The sequence below is a fragment of the Camelina sativa genome, chromosome 2, assembly GCF_030686135.1.
Source record: "Camelina sativa cultivar CO46 ecotype springtype chromosome 2, ASM3068613v1".
NCBI classification, from domain to species: Eukaryota; Viridiplantae; Streptophyta; class Magnoliopsida; order Brassicales; family Brassicaceae; genus Camelina; species Camelina sativa.
The window spans coordinates 22463800-22482884 of record NC_141881.1 but is presented as its reverse complement, the minus strand read 5'-3'; the positions used below and the strand labels follow the sequence as shown (position 1 = coordinate 22482884).

The window sequence follows — 19085 nt, the reverse complement described above, 5'->3', positions numbered from 1 at the left end:
TTAGCATTACGAGAAATATAAGATAAAGAGAAAGAAGAAAACTCCTCTCGATCCAACTTAATATCCTTCAAGTAGGTTGCAAAGGCCGGCCAGTCATGTGGGGAAGACACCATCTTCACCAAGTCCGAACTGTCTGTAAAGAAAGCCACGTCACGGAAGTCATGGCCAATCATACACCGCATCGCCCAGATGAAAGCTTCAATCTCGGCATGTAACGGAGATAGACTACGCCGGTAGTTAGTAGCGCCTAGAATAGGTGACAATCCCTGCAAAGAAGTACAAATGCATCCTGCTCCTGCATAAACATCTGTCTTTTTCCAAGAACCATCAACAAAACATGTGATCTCTCCTCCGATACCGTTAAGTTAAATCTCAACGGTATTTGTATAAAGCCGAAAGTAACAATAATAATCCTCTAAACTTCTTCCATATTTGTTATCATATATATATATATATTAACGTTAACCACTTTCTTCTACTACCTCTTCTTCTACTTAACCCATTGATCTCTTCCATGTGACCAATGATTTCAGAAACTCCATTACCTGATAGATTTAGATAACAAACAAATCAAACTCATATAGATTAAAAAAACGTAGCTCGAGTACTCAGTAGAGTGATGTTTTAGTTTACCTCAGACGGGTCACGAAGCGAGTAAAAGGCATTGCTGTCTTTGGGTACAGCAGAGACTAATACACTACAAGAAAAAGTGAATATTGTGACGGGAAAATTGTGACCGTTTGTTCTGTCATAATATTATGACGATTTAGACACGAAAATGTGACGTATTTAAAACGGTCATATATATGTCACTGTTTAGTTATAATATTGTGACCGACTTAAAGGTAACTAATTTTGGTCACTATTTGTGTCGAATTTGTTACAAAATATTTAGTCACAATTATAACCCGGGTAAACTCCCGGGAGGGAAGCAGGACGTCCGCGCACCCGAATAGACGGGACTATCGGGTGGGAGGGAACCTCCTCAACCTCGTCGTCCACCTGTGCCTGTAGCCAGGAGGTCGCTTCTCCTTGCGCGAGTTGCACAATGTCATCAGGTTGGTCCATTTGATTCTCAAAAACCCGAGCATTCCGAGCTTTCCTGATATACCACATGAGCCAAGGAAAAATCTGGACCTGTGAACCCGGATTCGTAGAACCCAAAAAATGGTCTACATTAGCATAGACTGAATCTGTCGGAAAATGGAGAGGCCCGACAGGAACATGAGCCAAAGCCCAGACCTGACGAGTTGGTGGACACCTAAAAATAGCATGATTAATGGTTTCCACTTCCGCCCCACATCGCGTACAACCAACCTCACAACTTATGCCCCGCCTACTCAAATTAGAAGAAACGGAGACACATCCCGACAAAACTTGCCACATGAAATGCTTTATTTTTGGGGGACAGTGAACCTGCCAAACCTTAGCAAGAAGTGGGGTAATCTCAGGACCACAACCCAATGCTTGAAAAGTATTTGGCACTCCCAAACGTGCCGTTTCATACCCTGATTTAACTGAATATTTACCAGATTTGGTGAAATGCCACCCTAAGGAATCTCTCAAAGGGATGCTAGAGAAAGGAATAGCCTCAATCAGAGCAACATCCCCCGGATCAAAGTGCTCAACGAGCCGATCCCTACGCCAAGAATTCGACTGAAAATCCATAAACTATATCAAACGGATAGTTGGGTCCTTAAAAGGACCGTTACTTAAAGCTGGTCTTGGGAATTGAGCTGGAACCCAGGGATCAGTCCATACAGAGATGGTGTCACCCGAGCCAACCCGTTTAATAAGCCCTTTATTTACCAAAGATCGAGCAGATACGATACTTCTCCACCCATATGAAGGGGAGTAGGACCGTATTGGATCCAAAGGATCAGAGTTTCTATAGTATCTACTTTTGAAAACCCTGGCAAACAGCGGGTCCGGAAACTCAATCAGTCGCCATAATTGTTTGGCCAAGAGGGCCATGTTAAAATCATCAACATTCCTGAATCCCAAACCGCCCATCTGCTTGCTACAGCAGAGCTTTTCCCAAGCGATCCAGTGCATACCCCCGGACTGACCATTAGAGCTCCACCAAAACTTTGCCACGACACTGGTAAGCTTTGAAGTAATTGTTTTAGGCAAACGATAACAAGACATCACAAAAGTGGGGACGGCCGTCGCAACGGACTTGATCATCACCTCCTTGCCCCCTTTGGACAACAATTTCCCCGTCCAACCCGTTGTCCTATTTTGAAGACGGTCTCTGACATAAGAAAAAACCTTCGTTTTGGACCCTCCCAAGCTCTAAGGAATCCCTAAATACGAGCCCATACCACCCAAGTTCGAGATCCCAAGGACCCCATGAAGCTCCGACTGGACACGGTCATCTACAGTATGACCGAACTGGACCGAAGATTTTGCAAAATTGATCTGTTGCCCCGATACAGCCTCGTATTGTTTGAGTATATCCAGAACCACACCACATTTCTCCTTATCCGCTTTGCAAAAAAACAGACTATCATCCGCAAATAGCAGATGTGTTATTTGCGGGCATTTATTTGCCACCTTAATACCCGTGTTCTGCTTATCAGCCTCCGCCTTTCGAATATTTGCAATCTAAACCTCCGTACATAAGATAAACAAGTAAGGGGAGAGCGGGTCACCCTGCCGTAAACTCCGTGCCGGAACAATCTGACCATTTGGTTGCCCGTTAATAAGAACCTTGTACTCCACCGATGAGACACAAAACATAATCCATGAAATCCAAATCTCCGCGAACCCCATCTTCCGTAGTAGTGCCGCCACAAAATCCCACTCAACCCTATCATACGCCTTACTCATATCTGTCTTGATTGCCATAAACTTCCCCTTGCATGAATTATTGGTTCGCAGACCGTGGAACATCTCTTGAGCTATCAGGATGTTGTCTGAGATCAAACGTCCAGGGACGAACGCTGATTATGTTTCCGAGATTAAACCGGGTAAGATCGACTTGAGCCGATTACATAAGACCTTTGACAAGATCTTGTATCCCACATTGCACAAGCTGATAGGGCACAGCTCCGTCATCCGGGTCGGTTTTGCCACCTTCGGGATGAGACAGATATGCGTTTGGTTCAAGCTTTTATCAAACTCACCTTCCTCAAAAAACTGATTAACCAAAGCCACCAGATCATCCTTGACAACTGTCCATGCCTTTTGAAAAAATAAGGCTGTCATTCCATCCGGCCCCGGAGCTTTTTCCGGATGCATCATAAATAAAGCATGTTTTACCTCCGCTTCCGTAGCAGGGCCGTCAATCGGGCATTTTCTGCCTCGGTAATAACCGTGTCAATTTCCCGTAGAGATTCCTCAAAATTGGTCGGACATATCGAGGAAAATAACTCCTCGAAATATGAAACCGCCGTGTCACAAATTGCACCGTCCTCCGTCGACCAGACATTATGTTCATCAAAAATTCCTACAATCCTGTTGCGGGCCCGTCTCTGCTTGGTCTGAGCTTGAAAATACTTAGTATTTTTATCCCCCACCCGCATCCACCGGTTCCGACTTTTTAAATACCAGTGGATCTCTTCATCCCGGTAAGCCTCCCGTAGGCGGCCATTAAGGTCCGAGATCATCTCCGGGGTTGATGAATCATTGGCCTAAGCCATCTCCAACTGCCGCTTAAGGTCCTCAATTAATTCCCGTCCAAACGGAGCCTGTGACTTACCCCATCGAGAGATTTCTCGTCTACAGTTAATAATTTTCCCGGAAAAATCCTGATCCGGTTTGTCTGACCAACCGGAGGAGATCACATCCATTAAACCTGGTTTACCCACCCAACGGCGATCAAACATGAAGCTCCTACGCCCCCGCGGCCTCTTCGCCCCAATGCTAACCACAAGAGGCTTATGATCAGAAGCAATCATAGGTAAATACTCTGTAACCGTGTCTGGAAATAAATCATGCCAATCCTCATTTCCTAAAGCCCTGTCTAACCGACACAGAATTGGTTTCTTATCACGCCATCCCCGCAAGGACAGACAATCCCCCAAATAGGGAAAATCCAAGAAACCACAGTCCCTAATCATCCCATTGAAAGCGAGAAACGAGGAGGCAGGCCTAAGCTTCCCTCCTCGTTTCTCATGATTTCCAGTTAATTCATTTAGATTCCCAACCATAAACCAAGGATTTGACCGAGTTAAACTAATCCGTAATAACCTTTCCCAGACCAAATCCCGGTTCTTAGGAACAAGATCACCATAAACAAATGTTAAATAAATGACACGTCCCTTGAAAACCGCTTCAACATAAATCATTCGATTAGACTTCAATAAAATTGAAACATTGAAAAAGTTTTTATTATAAAATAAAGCCAAACAACCGCTACATCCCACGGGTTCCACAGTTATTAAATCACTATAGCCAAAATAGCCTACAAATTTTTCCAAATGAGAAAATGATTGTTTTGTTTCCATAAGAAATAAAAAATCTGGCCTATGTTTATTCCAGAGATCCCTAAGGTTCCCTATGGTGGCCTTATTTCCAAGCCCTTGGCAATTCCAACTTAGTACATTCATTTAACAGGCTTTGGTTTTGGTGGCTTTCCCCCACCTGGGCCTCCTTTCACCCCTTCCTGGGCCTTGGAGTCTTGACCGGTTTCACCTAAAGATGGCCCGTGAGGAGGACGCCTCCGTGGAGAGAGAAGCATTTGCGCATTCCTCTTTTTGGTAGAGATCCCTCGCAACACCGAACCCATTCCTCGTCGACCCCTTACACCTGAACCTCGCGTGGTAGAACCTTGAAGGCGACCCTCAACCTCATCTCCATCCTCGCAACCCAAGTCCTCCTCCGAGAGAGCACCCTCTTCCTTATCACCAACCAGTTCCCCACTTGCAACCTCATTACAGACCTCTCGATCAACCTCCTCTCCGACCTCCATCTGGTCAATAACCCCAGTCAAGCCATCCTCCACAACCATACCCGTAGGCAAGCTCCCGGGAAGAACCAAAAGTGCGACACCCTGTGGGAAACAAACCCCCTGCTGCACAACATTCGGGCGTTGCTCCTGTGAACTCGATACCAACGCATGACCTGTCACCAAGGTATGATCCACCGTAGCCGTGACTGAGGTGGACGAAGCAATCCGTGAGATCTCTTGATCTCCTAACAGAATCTAGTGCCTTTGCGAAACCGTTGGAGCCCCTTGTCTGCCACGAGGTGGTTGAGAAGTCCCGGAACCAGAGCTCCCCTTGTTACGGGAGGCCTGTTCCGGTCTAGACTTGGGACCTCCAGAAGATTGTCCCCAGTGCCCACCTTTACTAGAACCAGCTCCCCGCCTTGCAGCAGCAAGCACTGCACCTTTGTAACTCAGCATCTCCCCATGATCCTTATCAGCCTCAGGGCTAATTTGACCTTCAGTAGCCGAAACTGTCTTCGCTAGTGGGCATACCGTTTCGTCGTGACACAAGCGAGAGCAAAGCTTGCACCAGCCAAAAACCTTCTCATACTTAAGTTTGACAATCGTGACCTGTCCATTGTAGAACTTGACATCCGTTTCGAAACAGAGCGGCTGAAGACCATCAATGGAGACCCGAATTCTCCCTCGATCAATATCCACATCCTCCACTGTGCCTAGAGCGGATCCAATATCGCGAAAAGTGGGTTCTGCCCAGAATTGAATGGGCACATCGATCACCCGGATCCAGACCTTTAGGGACGATGGATAGTTAGGATACACCACAGGTGTCCATCGGACCATCGACACCATCAGAGAATCAAAATGGAAAGGTTCCATATTCATAACTCTCATGATGTCAGCCTCTTCATCAAAATCAAACTGGAATTTTCCCAAACCCAAATCAGCTGCCGCAACACGCCCCTCAACCTGCAAGAACCGTGGCATCATGACCAGCAACGATTTCATATCCTGCCTGGAAGGATTGAAACAGCGCCCCAAAACTGTCTTGGAGTACCCAGCAATGAGATCAGAATTATCAAAATATGAGATTTTGATTTTCCTCCGTGGCTTGGAGACAATCTCCGACTGACCACCCAAACCGTTCCCCACGAGAGAGCCTTGAGACATAGCGAAAAAACCCAAAGACAGAAGTGAAACAAGTGAAAAACAGGACCGGAGCGAGCAAAATAAGAAATGATAGCTGCTCGAGAGATCCCACAACACTATAAAGACCAGTCGCGACCTAAGATAGCACCAAATCGGGAAGGCAATACCAATCAGAGAGATTCCGATCCACCGCAATAGAAAATCCGCCCATAATCTCACCAAAAATGGTAATCGAATCCCCCCGTAACCCAGATCCTTCGCACCCATCTGATACTGAACTTTCCAAAAAACCCAAATACCATCAGAGCACCCAATTAAACCAGATCCCAGAGATTCCACACCTTCCGTCACCGAGAATCCAAAATTGGAAATTAGATATCCGATGCCAACCCAATAAACCATGAAAACCTTAACATCTCCATCATTAAATGAAATCCGATCCGCCTGCGAAAAAAACAGACCCACACGGAGATCTCGAGAATCCCTCGACTTGAGGGCCACAGATTCCCCAACCAAAAAACCAACAAAACCTTGAAAACCCTTCTTCCCCCGCAACACCAGGGAGGAAAGGACCAGAGGAACCCATAAAATTCTCCTGAGATCCACCCGACAACCTCTATGGAGCATGTGGCGATCGTTGTCCTAAAACCCTAAAAGCGCCGTCGCTTGTTATAAGAGTAATAAAATATCTAATTAAGTTGATTAAGTTAATATTATAAAAAACTATTCTACTGCATACCATAGATTAAATCATAAAGTTAACAATCAAAATATACTTATAACACTAAGAGTACTCAAGTACAAGATGCAGGATCTCTAGAGATTCAGAGATTATACACAAGCTAAGTATGGGTTTGAGAGGAGGCTAACTCGAAGTTCTCAGTGGATTCTTTAACAAGAGACTGAGAATAGGAAATGAGAGAAACAGTTGCAAGTGATGCAGTGGACTGTTTAAAGTTAATCAGTTCAAGAAGAATGAAGTTGTTGTCCTTAAAGCAGAATGAAGAAGTTGTCTCAAACGCTGGTGTATGCAACAAAAGATTGATTCTACATGGATGAAAATGCAGGGGAGAACATACTGCATTTAGAGACTAAAAGAATTCCAGATTGTTGCGTCTGGTTGCATCGAAAAAGACCAATTCTGATTTGTTTTCACAAAGAATCACTTGCAGGAAATTTGTTGCAAGAGACTGATGAATAAGGAGAAGTTCAGTTTCATGGTTTAAAGAACAGTTACAATGAAGGTCTCTAAGGCACTGTCACAAGCAAGGTTGATGGTTAAAGGGAGATTCCGGTCAGGTCTGAAACTGGTAGTTATTTTTCTGCAGAGCAAGTTCAAGTTTTGCAGGCTATTTTTGTGTGGAAGTGGCTGCAAAAGAAGTGTCTCATGATTGAAAGTATCAAAGATTGCGAGTAGTAGGTCAATACTACTGGAGAAAGGCTGTTTAACAGGAAAATTGAACAGGTGGTTGTGTCGAAAGTCTTCCTAATATTGAGTGTTAGGCAGCGTGTCTTGTTAATTGATAACAACGGTACAAGCTGATGTTCAAGAGGATATGTTTAAACAGGGTTATGAAAAGGGAAATCTCAGGTTTTCTAGTGGTTGGATTTGGTTCTTAATGTAGAGAATTGGGAAAAGATGATCTTGTATTATTGACATGACCAACACATTTATACAAGAAGTTGTTGTTATCACTAATGTACAATGATAAGATGAGATCTTTTATAAGATAAAGACTAAACAGATTGATGCATATCATGTCTATACTAATACGCCCCCGCAAGATGGACGTCGGTTGCAGAGTCCAATCTTGTGACATAGAGTGTCAAAGCGCTGACGAGGCAAAGGCTTTGTTAATGCATCCGCGAGGTTGTCTGCAGAACTAATGTGAGCAACGCGCAGTTGCTTGGCTTGAACTTGCTCACGTACGAAATGATAATCAAGAGCCAAATGCTTCATGCGAGAATGAAACACGGGATTCGCAGAGAGGTAAGTGGCACCAATGTTGTCACAAAACAGAACCGGTGTAGCAGGTGACTGAATGCCAAGTTCGGACATGAGATAGGTGACCCACTTGACCTCTGATGCAGCAGCAGTAAGAGCCCGATACTCCGCTTCAGTAGAAGAACGAGCAACACCACTCTGCTTTTTCGACGACCAAGACACAGGCTGACGACCAAGGTAGACAAGATAACCGCCAGTAGATAAGTAGTCATCGCGACAGCCAGCCCAGTCAGCATCAGAGTACGCGTGAAGTGTGGTAGGAGTGGAAGCAGAGAAGAAAATTCCCTTTTTTTCAGTCCCAACCAAGTAGCGCAACACTCGCTTCACAGCCTCCCAATGCACTGTAGTTGGTTTGTGCATAAATTGAGATAAACGATTGACAGCAAAAGCAATGTCAGGCCGAGTCAACAAGAGATACTGCAGGCTGCCAACAGTAGCACGATATTGAGTTCCATCAGACAAGGGAACACCAGACGAGAGAGTAAGAACCTGCGAGGACACCATTGGGGTTGGAACAGGCTTAGCTTCGGCCATGAGAGTCTTGCGAAGCAAGTCAGTAATGTATTTGGTCTGTGTTAGATGGAGACCAGCGGCTGTGCGATAAGCCTCCATACCAAGGAAGTAGGAGAGTTAACCGAGGTCCTTGAGGGAGAACTTAACACCAAGAAAATCAGTGACACGGCGTAACTCAGAGAAGGAAGAACCAGTGATGATTATATCATCAACATAGACGAGGATGTAGATATAAGAGGCACCAGTGCGAAGCACAAAGAGAGAAGCATCAGCATGTGAGTTCTTGAAGCCAAGACTAACTAGAAAGTCCTTGAGAGCATTATACCAAGCACGCGGCGCCTGCTTCAAGCCATAAACAGCCTTTTTGAGGCGACAAACATGATGAGGGTTGTCCTTATCAACGAGTCCTGGAGGCTGGAGCATGTATACTTCTTCAGTTAGTGGCCCTTGGAGGAAGGCGTTGTTGACGTCAAGCTGTAGGAGGGGCCAATTGCGACCAACAGCAGTACCAAGAACAACACGAATGGTGGCATGCTTAACAACCGGACTAAATGTGTCGTGATAATCAAGTCCAGGGCGTTGGTGATAACCTTTTACGATGAGGCGGGCTTTGTATTTGTCTACTGAGCCGTCTGGTTTGCGCTTGATGCGAAAGACCCATTTGGAGCCAACTATGTTCTTAGCAAGTGAGCGATCAACCAAGTCAAGCGTATCATTCCTCTTAAAAGCATCAGCCTCCGCATGAATAGCCTTTGTCCACTTCTCATCGTTAAGAGCTTGCACGTGACTTACCGGTTTGATCTCTTTGAGAACAGCAGTGAGACCATATCGAGGATTCGGCTTGCGAATGTTGTCCTTTGCGCGAGTCTGCATTTGATGAGTGTTTTGAGGAGGCGGAGGTGCCGGTGGAGAGCTAGTAGAGGCCGAAACAGAGTCATTAGCCAATGACGACGTAGAGGACGAAGCAGCAGAGGAGAGAGCAGGAGAGGACTCAAGTGTTGTCGTAGTGGTGCCAACAGGTGAGGAATCTAACGACGGGGCTTCAAGAAGAGTGAGTGACCGATCGAATGTAGGAGCAACAGAGGCTGAGAATGAATCAGAGGTTTGTGTTTCGGGAGAGGAATGAGAAGAAGAGGCTGTTTGCAGAGGAAAGGGAAAGACCGACTCGACGAACTAAACATGGCAAGAGACGTAAATATGAGAGGTATAGACATCTAAGCAAAGATAGGCACTTTGAGTGAGAGAGTAACCTAGAAAAACGCAGGGTGAGGATTTTGAACTGAACTTGTTTTGACCGTAAGGTCGAATCCATGGATAGCATAAACAGCCAAAGGTTCGAAGCTTAGTGTAATTGGGTTCAGTCTGAAAGAGTAAGTGATAAGGAGAATACTGAGAGAGGTTTGGGGTTGTTTGACGGTTTATAAGGTAGACAGCAGTGGCAAAAGAGTAGGTCCAGTAAGTGTGTGGTATGGATGCATGAGTGAGAAGAGAGAGACCTGTTTCAACAATATGGCGATGATTTCTTTCAGCTATGCCATTGTGCTCAGGAGTATGGGGAGGAGACGTGAAATGCGAGATTCCGTTTGTTGCCAAAAATTGCTTGAGAGCAAGGAACTCCCCCCCATTATCCAAAAAAGCATGGTGATCTTTGTGTTGAAACGGTTCTCAACAAGGGCTTTGAAGATGGGAAAAATTTGAGCAACTTGTGATTTTTGTTTGAGAGGATACAACCAAGTATATCTTGTGTAATGGTCCACAAGATAACATAATACTTGTACCCATCAATAGAGACAACAGGGGATATCCAAACATCAGAGAAAAGGATGTCAAGGGGAGCTTTTGATTGTAAAGAGGAGATAAAGAAAGGTAATTTATGGCTTTTATTACTAGAACAAGAGTTGCAAAATAAATGAGAAGATAAAGATGCAAAAATAGGTAAAGAAAACTTAGAAATCATATGATGTAAAGTCTGGGAATTTGGATGTCCTAATCTAGAGTGCCATGAAGAGGGTGACACTTTGGAGCAACTGAAGGCTGAAACAGAAGACGGAACAGTGTTTGGGACGGTGATCGGCCACTCATACACGCCCTCATTGGCCTTGCCGCTGAGAAGTGTTGTCCCCGTGCGTAGATCCTTCACCTGAAAAGTAAAAGGACACAATTGAATCATTACATTGTTGGTTTGACAAAGTTTGTTGGCAGAGATCAAGTTTTTCTTCATTGCAGGAACACAGAGAACATTAGTGAGCCTAAGGTTCCGAGATTGAGAGGGGAGAGAGATGAAACCAGAGTGAGTTATGGGCAGATTGGATCCATTTCCAACCATGATATTTTCTCCACCGGTGTAAGGAGCATGGAGGGAGAGATTGGAGAGGTCACTTGCAATGTGGTGTGAGGCGGCGCTGTCAAGGAGCCAGGGAGAGAGATCAGGATGCGGAGAGCTTGTTGTGTGATGAGCATGTGGTTGTTGTGGCCATTGAGGCGTTGGAAGCGGCAAGTGAGGTGCAGACCAAGGATCAGGACCACGATATGGAGCAGAGTATTGTGGTGAGTAGGAAGGAGCTGGAGAAGTTGGAGAAGGGGCTCTGTATTGGGGACATCGGCGAGCACCATGTCCTTGAACACCACATATCTGACACTTGCCGAGGTATGGTCTAGATGGACGAAACCCTCCACGCGAAGGGTTGTAACCACCACGGGAAGAAGAGTGAGACTGTCGAGGTGTAAACTGGGTTGCATTCGCAGTAACCGGAACAGAGTAGTCGGACTTGCCAGAAGACTTGAGGGCATTCTCGCGGTTGATGAGTTTTTCATGGAGTTCTGGGATCAAGATTGGTGTGTCACGACCTTGAACCATCTCGGTAACAGCTCTGTAGTCTTCTCCAAGGCTAGAGGTAATGTAGTCAAGAAGATCCTCATGAGGAAGAGGAGCATCAAGCAGAGCAAGTTTGTCAGACTTGTCAATGATGTCACGCATATAGTCGTGAATCGACTTGTTTCCTTTGGAGATATCTTTGAGCTGATCCTTGATCTGACGGATGTGACCACGAGATGCGTTGCATAGGTGCGAGAGAGAGTCTGCCAGAGATCTCGTGTTGTTGCAGTGCGAGCGACAATCGGTTGAACAGTGAGGGAGAGAGAGCCAAGGATAGCGCTGAAGAGGAGCTTGTCCTGACGTTTCCAGGTGGAGAAGTTTGGATTTGGTTGATTTGTAGCGGTAGCAGTGTTGACTGTTTCACTAGGTGTGTTGTCATCATCGGTGATGAAGACATGGAGATCGTGAGCCTCAAGCAAGGAACGGATCTGCAGACGCCAAGTGATGAAGTTGTTTGGCGTGAGTTTGGTGATGTTGGCCATGTTGAGAGAGATTAGGGTTTTGTGAGGCTCCGAGATGTTGAAAACAGGGGAGGATTCAACAGAGGTAGAAGAAACTTCAGATGTCATGATCGGTAAGAAGAAAAAAAGATGCAGAAAAAAAGAAACGAGAGAAGATTAACGAGAGAAAGAAGATTGAGAAGAGAAAAATTCTTTGGATCAGTGCTCTGCTACCATATAGAGAATTGGGAAAAGATGATCCTGTATTATTCACATGACCAACACATTTATACAAGAGGTTGTTGTTGATATATCATGGTTTTTGTGGTTTTTAACCATGATATAAGGAGTCTTTTAGTGTCTTTTCATTTGTTTCTAGATTGTTTTTGAGTCTTTACAAGTTTTTAGCATGGAAGGAGCAAAGTGGAGCAATTTGGATCAGTTTGGAGCAATAATCCGCAAGAAATCAACTTGGAATCGATCAGAGGAGATGGTGTCGATCGACACCCAGTCCAAACCGACGAGAGAGCCAAATTTGGAAGTTTTACAAAATTGCCCGAAGTTTTCCATATTTGCAAGACTAGTCCCTGACGTGTTTTAGGACATATATATATAATTTTTAGGTTTTCCAAACCCTTAAGTTGTATTCTATCAAGTTTTATTTTTCCTGCAACCCTGTGAGATTTTGAGAGCTTTTGAGAGAGAGAGATCTGCTTTGAGAGAATAATTTCTTAAACTCCCTTTTACTCTTTTAATCTCTATTGCTTATTATTCAGAATCATGTCTTGTTCTTTATTGATTATGTCTGAGTAGTTTGCTTGTTAGGTTTAGGGTTTTTCACAGGGAAAATTATTAGATCTGTTTATTTAGGATTCTTTATCTATCTAGATCTTCATCTTAGGTTGTTCTTCATATTAATCCTTGATTGGCCATCTAGAATTAATACTTTAGGAAAATAATTTGATATGAGAATATAATTGTTTTCCTGATAAAACCTTTTGATGAGCAAAATTATTTTCTGCAAAGAGATTTGATTTAATAATTTTGTGAACAATCTAAACCTGATTTTATTGCTGATTTTTAACCTAGAATTTTACAAAGAGATTTGGATTTTCTGGTTTTAAATTTAGATATTATTTGCAGTGAGAACTGATTTAATTTACAAAAGGTATTTAGAGTTCTAGATCTGTTCTTAATTGTTTGAATCCTAATTTATTGATTTATTTAATATTTCATAATTTCCTGAGAAATTCCCTAGGCCTAGCTTTTTGATCTCCTGAATTTACAACAGTCTTTAATATTAATATTTTGCATTGCTTTTGTTTTAATTCAATTTAATCTGTTTAGCATAATTATAAAACTCTATAATTTATTGTGTAGTCTTGAGTCCTTGTGGAATTCGACCCCTAAGTACTGCATTGATCTCTTAATTTGAGAGAGTAGCTCTAGGGTTAATTTGAGCATATCAAATTTTGGCGCCGTTGCCGGGGATCGAACCCGGGTCACCCGCGTGACAGGCGGGAATACTTACCACTATTCTACAACGACTCAAACTTTATGGTTTTGACTGACACAACTGAAACTCAAAAACAGAAAACATAGTTAGTAACTAACCTCCCCCATACTTAAACAACACTGTCCCCTAAGTACTGCATTGATCTCTTAATTTGAGAGAGTAGCTCTAGGGTTAATTTGAGCATATCAGTTGTTATCACTAATGTACAATGATAAGATGAGATCTTTTATAAGATAAAGACTAAACAGATTGAGGCATATCATGTCTATACTAATACTTAAGTCTGTTAATTTTTTGGTGAGTGGTTATCTCAAGGATTCAGGTTATGAAGTCATCAAAATTTCATAAATATGAATCGATTTCTACACAAGTTTATGTGAAGGCAAGTGTACAACTCAAGTGAGGATAAAAGTGTTGTTGGCTCAGAAATGCAGTGTGGTGTTCACATATGGAGCTCAACAAAACTCTCATAAATCATATACATGCCATATTTTCAAATACTGATTTTTATTACTTTCAATTATTGGCAATTATATAACCATAGAAATATATAAATATATCATGATCAATGGTGTATTATACAACAACATTGTCTGACATTATCAAAGCACAAAAACTTTTTGTGATCTTCATCTGGGGCAGTGCATACATTCTTGCAATCAGCATCGGATTTACAATTAGAGCTTTTGTAACGACAGCTAGCTGAAATAATATTATAAAAAACTAATCAAGTATAACTGATTTCGTGTACCATTAATATTCTTTTGAAATGAAGACGTTTAGGAAGAAAATATTACCAGAACCTGGTTGAGCAATTGATTGAGAAACAAGAAGAAAAATAAATAAGATCATAAAAGCAAGTTGAAACTTTTGTGCTGCCATTATTGTTTCTGTAGCACTCTTCTTGGTAATGATAGTTTTTTTTTTTTTAAGTTATTGTTTTCGGAGTAAATGTCATCTCCCTTTATAAAATATTGTATATATACAATTTAGGAAAAATAAAAATCTGGTCAAACATAAAAAGTTACCAAAAAGATAGTCAAAGTCAAAGATATCAACCATCAATAATCCCTACTATTAAAAGAAAAACGTTGCCTGAAAAAAAAACCTTAGTTTTGTAAGAATTTACAATACAATACCATTGCAATTATGACCAAATAATCGATTTTTTAAAAGGGTAAAATGGTCGTTTAATTGTCACCCAGTCGGATAAACGCGCGGATCCATTTTCGGGTCGGATCTTATTAACTTTTCTGTTATAATCTCAGCCATCAAGTGTTTTTTTTGAGCAAAAATCCTAGCCGTTCATTTACATACATTTTACTAAACCTAAAAAAAGCTTTCTCTTTCGGCCTCTGCTTTGGAGTCTGGATCTTCGTCTCTCTTAATTCGTTTTGATTTTAGGAGATGTAACAGCTATTTAATAGGAGTCGGATCATTCCCAAACCCTAGAAAAGGCCAAATTACCAGCTACTTCTTTGTGTTCCTCTCTCTCAAACCTCTTTCAATTTTTATTAGTCTATTTTCAAAACTCTCGATGCATTGAACGCCTACAGATATAGAAATCTAAAGAACAGTTTTGAAGAAGGTTGCTAGAATGGATTTATCGGCGACAACAAGGTAATTCGATTTCCACCTAAAACCAAATTGTTCTCAGTCTGCTCTATGTATTACTTTGATTTTTGATATTTGGGGGTTTTCAACTTTTTTTTTTCATGGTTTTTCAAGAATAGAAATGAATTCTTCGTCTTTGTGTGTCGCTGGAATCAACAATTGAATCAGAATTCCAATAACTTAAGTGACTTTCTTTTTTGTCTCTATAGGATCAGAGAGGTGATGATTGTAAAGAAAGAGAGGCGAAGATGGTATGAGTAGAAAAGAGATCTGAGATGATTCGGTGATCAATTTGAAGAAGAAGAAGCACCAGATCGACTCTGAACATGAGTCCAACCCTTAGCCTAATTACGCTTTTGTAAATCTCTCTCTCTCTCTCTTCTAGGTCAGTCCCTTTGACTACTCATCATTCATTTTCTACGACGATTTTGGAATATCAATTAAAAGTCGAAATGTATAGAGGGAAATGATCATCTACCAGCATAAGTTCAATTCATATTGTTCATATATACAGCTTTATTCTACCACAATAGCCCATGGAACTGTGGTAAATGATTAAACCACAGTAGCATATTGTCGACGATTTCTGTTTTTTCATAAATGATTAAACCAACTCTCATGAAGCTAAAAATGATGTAACTTTTTTATAATGGAATAATAGACATTAGCTCATTCATATTGTTCATCCATCGATTAAGCACACTCTTATGGTGTTACCTCTTTGCCAAAATCCCTTTTTATTTGCAGTGATTAGTGATTTGTGGATTGATGTATCTTTTGGACTTATGAACTAACCACAAATGACTATATTACAATATAAAAAAAAAAAAAAGAGGAGAGATTCACTTTTGTTCTTTCAATCAATCTGAAACTGTTGGCTTTGCTGCGCAGGTGAAGCAACGGGTTCTGGAGAGTGAACTAGACCTATCGTATTCACCGGGGCAGAATATTTTGATGTGAGTGACGTGTTGGGAACAAAAAGCCATCTTCTCACAACTCTCTGTTTTATATGTTATACTAAAAGCAGAGCTTCTTATGTTTTTGTGGGCGACTATATCTACGTATGGTTTCCAATTTTTCAGAATAGGTTTAATATAATAACAAAAACAATTTGCAAGAGTTCAGAGGCTCCAATGATAGTGACACGTTTGAAGCAAAGAACAAGATGAATGAGCAAGGTTAGTCAAATTTCAGAAAATTATCTGCACAAGTATATATGAAATGTTTTATGTGTTCAGTTTTTTTAAGAGTTTCAATTGTTTTTGTTGTTTCGGTTCTTAAACCATTTTTTATTATGTTGTATAGTTTTTTTTAGGTTTTTTGTTGTCTAAGCTGTAGGGTTTTGATTAATTAATTTGCAGATTTTTATTGTCTAAGTTGTAGGTTTGGTTTGTCTAAGCTATAAACTACAGATTTTAGTGAATTAATTTGCATAATTTGATTGTCTAAGTTACAGGTTTTTGTCTAAATTATGGGCTCAAGTATATGAACACATATGACTACTCTAGATGCTAAATTATGTTAATCTCTATTGAGAGTCAATGGATATGTTTGCTATCGGCCAAATATAAACAATTTCATGGGAGAGTGAGAGGTTGATTTTGTGATTTTTAACGATTTATAGTGTTTTTAGGGTTGTTGAGTTTATAGAATGTATGGTTTCTTAGATATCCTGCCAGGGTAAGAACTGACTCCTTTAACATAAAGCTGTAATTTATATCTCAGGTTAAGATTTCCATCCTCCATTAACACCATTTTGTCTCAGGCCATCTTAATTTACTCTCAAGCCCTTGAAAAATTTGTTCCGCATATTCAACAGGTATGAGAACTGGGTTTCCCTTTTGTCTTCTTAATCTTGGCTCTCTCATATATACTTTTAAAAAAAAAAAATTGCTGGGATATTAACAGAACAATTGTTTTATCTCAGGTTAGTGTGGAGAGACTTTGTTCAAAAAAAAAAAAGGGTTAGTATGGAGAGTAGTGGAAAGGGAGTCTCAAGTGATGGTCTGCCTCTCCCGTATGAGAGTAGTGATGAGGTTGATTTTTGTCATGCTGTAGTAGAATGCTTGGCCTTTATTATGAATCTATGCGTGGGCGCATCGGTGTTGATTACTTTGGTCGATAGGTGTTTATTAAGATTCTTCCTGTTGGCATCCATATGGGCAGGCTGGAATCACTTTTGAATCTTCCGTTGGCTGCAACGAAGATGAAAGCTAGCCACAATTTACAATTAACATCTGCCAAGTGCCAACGTTTAAGCCGTCAAACTCTTATGAGTTTAATACCAGTAGAAAACATGACATTGAGTTCAAGCTTACAGGTATAGAGTAATTCAAAAAGGTGAAAAGCATTACGAGACTGCTTTGGATTTTATATTACAGGAAATTGTATCTAATGAGAAGGAAGATAAGAGGGATGAATAAGTTTTCGCAGGACTTCACTTTGTAAAATAATCAAAGGTTTTGCATTTATAATTGGTTTTGTAATTTAAAAGAGAATGTCTTTTAATTATGGAAATGATTTTTTTAATTTGAAATTGTATTATTCTTTTTGTGGGTGTTTTAACTAGGTTTTAAAACTATATCCAAACTATTATTCAGGATAGCTAAAGTAGCTCCTTATGACACAATTGTAGATTGATTTAGTCTGAATCGGTTTAAATTTTTAGATTTCAACAACTCCTTACTATTGTGTGTTTTTAAAAAAATTTAACAACATTTGTTAAAAAAAATTAGCACGGGTCATTATAAACATTTTGAAGTATGAAGTGAATAATAAAAGTATACTATTTGGCCAAAAAATTCCTAACAATATTTTTTGTTTGCAAACTCATTATGTATTCGGATTTAGTTTTAATTGATTATTTTAAAGCTATATTGTAGTATTTATATTTATATATTTATAAATATAAATAATTTTAGCTCATGACGTCAAAAACAATTTTAGCTTCTGATTTTATAAAAGAAAAACTCCGAACATTATATCATATTTATACTATTTTCTGAATATATATTTACATTCATAATAGTTACATGTATTAATTTGGCCTGGGTAAAGTCAAAACTCATTTATCTTTTCAAAATAAACAAACAATATTAATTTGTACTACAACTTCATAACAAAACAAAACTTCTAATTTATGTTACAAAATCATTCTAAATCACTTTAAGTGTAGAAAATCGATATTTACAGGTAATTGATCCAAAAATGGGTTAGGTAATGGGACGGGTATTAAATAAATGAATATTCGATTCTCTACCTTTACCCACAAGTAATATAATTATAATACTCTTTATCTGATCCTAAAATCACAAATACATTTTTTCAAGACAGGATGTATACGGATAACGGGTATTAGAGTCTATCCTTATACAACAAAAAATTATAACAATCAATTTAAGAACTTTAAGGATATCAATGGTGATAGCGGTCAAGGCAGACAAATCAGTCAACAGTTTAGTCAGCCCTGAAAATAACAACATATAGTTCCCAAAATATATGCAACATATAGTTTCCAAAATATAAAATTACAAACTTCAAAACTATTGGAAAGTTATTCTTTATTTATAATACAATGGTAATATAATAAACATTTAAAAACGGATATTTACGGATCAAGTAATGAATCTAACTAGATTTTAACCCGCTGTACACCGCAGACATATAATTTATATTTATGTTTATCTATTTGTTAAATATTGGATGTTTTGTAATTAGAGAAATAACTAAATTTTCCGATTGTTGTGCAGATAAATGTTAATATTATTTTTTTAACCCGCAATACACCTCATGACCATTTGTTTGTTATATTTACTTTGTTTTGTTTAGAGTTTGAAATTCTATTTTGATTTTTAGTTATTATAACAAAAAATAAGGGATCTAAATACATAATAAGTAATTTATATGTTGTGATTAAGTCACATTTTTCCTAATGATTTAATTATTTTACACAATCTTAGTTAAATTTACTTGATTTTATGTCAAATATTATAATATTAGTAGTGTTGATAAATAATTAAATGAGGATTTAATCCATGTTAACACAAATTTAATATTATTTTATTAATTCCAATATGTCCTCT

At 40.1% G+C, this 19085-nt stretch overlaps 2 long non-coding RNA genes and 1 other non-coding gene across 10 annotated transcripts in view; 1 reads left to right on the top strand and 2 right to left on the bottom strand.

Annotated features, from left to right (window-relative positions):
- The window catches only part of LOC147949029 (uncharacterized), a 28031-nt gene extending 13686 nt beyond the window's left edge, over window positions 1–14345 (bottom strand). The window contains exons 1-2 of one of the 3 annotated variants that reach the window (XR_015581694.1): window positions 14187–14341; window positions 13929–14091 (exon numbers count right to left, since the gene is read on the bottom strand). This is a non-coding gene — a long non-coding RNA (uncharacterized LOC147949029). Of the gene's footprint in view, window positions 1–13879; window positions 14092–14186 lie in introns of those variants that run through there. The other 2 variants (XR_015581696.1, XR_015581693.1) reach the window with 2 other exon arrangements.
- On the bottom strand, window positions 13350–13421 carry TRNAD-GUC (transfer RNA aspartic acid (anticodon GUC)). The gene has a single exon. It is a non-coding gene; the product is annotated as a tRNA-Asp (tRNA).
- Window positions 14346–14706: 361 nt separating the features above from the next.
- LOC104773631 (uncharacterized) lies at window positions 14707–17552 on the top strand. Of its 6 annotated transcripts, none has more exons than XR_015581685.1 (7): window positions 14707–15009; window positions 15213–15388; window positions 15895–15959; window positions 16086–16181; window positions 16769–16822; window positions 16931–17039; window positions 17170–17552. It is a non-coding gene; the product is annotated as an uncharacterized LOC104773631 (long non-coding RNA). The 6 variants fall into 6 exon arrangements; XR_015581692.1 differs by having other exon boundaries at window positions 14740–15009; window positions 15213–15361; XR_015581688.1 differs by having other exon boundaries at window positions 14740–15009; window positions 16729–16822.
- The last annotated feature ends 1533 nt before the right edge of the window (window positions 17553–19085 follow it).